Source organism: Schistocerca gregaria, chromosome 8 (genome assembly GCF_023897955.1).
Source record: "Schistocerca gregaria isolate iqSchGreg1 chromosome 8, iqSchGreg1.2, whole genome shotgun sequence".
In the NCBI taxonomy this organism is placed as follows: Eukaryota; Metazoa; Arthropoda; class Insecta; order Orthoptera; family Acrididae; genus Schistocerca; species Schistocerca gregaria.
Genome location: NC_064927.1, coordinates 314,078,930 through 314,080,368, shown reverse-complemented (window position 1 = coordinate 314,080,368; position 1,439 = coordinate 314,078,930). Strand labels below are relative to the sequence as shown.

The window sequence follows — 1,439 nt, the reverse complement described above, 5'->3', positions numbered from 1 at the left end:
CACTATTCACAAGCAAGACTTCCACACCACACTACTCACTACTTGTACATCTTAGCTCATCAGGCATCAACCAAGCTGCACCCGCTGCGGTATTATGTTGACACTCTGTTCGTTATAGCACCACATATTGCCTCAGTAGGGTCTCATACGGAGGGTTTGTGTGTACCTGTGACCAGCTACTGTACGTGGGAGAGACCTTGGCTGTAATAACCGAGAACCCCACCTGCCTCTACGTTGTCACTATACTAGCAGGTTGGTGCGTTTCTGACTGAGTTTTATTCTTTCTAACAGACGATCGGTAGTCAACGCAGAAAGGAACACTCATAAATGGAGCTGCAAACACAGGTCTGGAGCCATGCCACAAATACTGCGGCAGTACCAGCCCGAACCAAATTTTCGAGATATGTGAAGTTCCAGTACGTGTACCTCCATAGACCGTGATTAAGTGGGGCCTGTGTGAATCACACCATTAACCACCAGGCGAACTAGTCATCTGGCATTCATAATGCTGATATTAAAACCCTAAATATGACACTTCCTTTTCCCTTCGTCCCACACCTACGTGGGGTCGGCTTTAGGAATGAGCATGATTAACTTCAGTGTTAGCCAGATATCCTGTCGCTACCCATTACCCCACCTCCAAACCTCTACCCGGAGGAATATGTATACGCCTATTGAGTAAGTATAGTGTTATTCATGTGAAAGTTTACGATTATTTGTTTTCTAACGGTTGGCAAATTGAAACTTCATGGCAGATTAAAACTGCGTGCCCGACCGAGACTCGAATTCGGGACCTTTGCCTTTCGCGGGCAAGTGCTCTACCAACTGAGCTACCGAAGCACGACTCACGTCCGGTACTCACAGCTTTACTTCTACCAGTATCCGTCTCCTACCTTCCAATCTCTACAGAAGCTCTTCTGCGAACCTTACAGAACTAGCACTTCTGCGAAGAGCTTCTGTAAAGATTGGAAGGTAGGAGACGGATACTGGTAGAAGTAAAGCTGTGAGTACCGGACGTGAGTCGTGCTTCGGTAGCTCAGTTGGTAGAGCACTTGCCCGCGAAAGGCAAAGGTCCCGAGTTCGAGTCTCGGTCGGGCACGCAGTTTTAATCTGCCAGGAAGTTTCATATCAGCGCGCACTCCACTGCAGAGTGAAAATCTCATTCTGGGTTGGCAAATTGTCTAACTAATGTGGAACTCGAGTAACAGTCTGGTATGTATCTAATGTGGGAAACCGCCTAAAAATTGCACCCGCCGGGCGGATTCGATCTGCGGCCAGAAGTCCTCCTGGTAGCCGGGGGATCTGCCCAGCAGGCTGCTAACCAGAGGGGTCCGGGTTCAATTGCCAGCCGAGTGGGAAATTTTCTCAGTACAGGGACTGGGAGTTGTGTTGTCCTCATGTTCGGATCGTCATAACTGACAGGAGAATCGCTTACCTGC

At 48.7% G+C, this 1,439-nt stretch overlaps 1 non-coding gene across 1 annotated transcript; it reads left to right on the top strand.

The window, feature by feature from the left end:
• Window positions 1–1,025: 1,025 nt before the first annotated feature.
• On the top strand, window positions 1,026–1,102 carry Trnas-cga (transfer RNA serine (anticodon CGA)). The gene has a single exon. It is a non-coding gene; the product is annotated as a tRNA-Ser (tRNA).
• The last annotated feature ends 337 nt before the right edge of the window (window positions 1,103–1,439 follow it).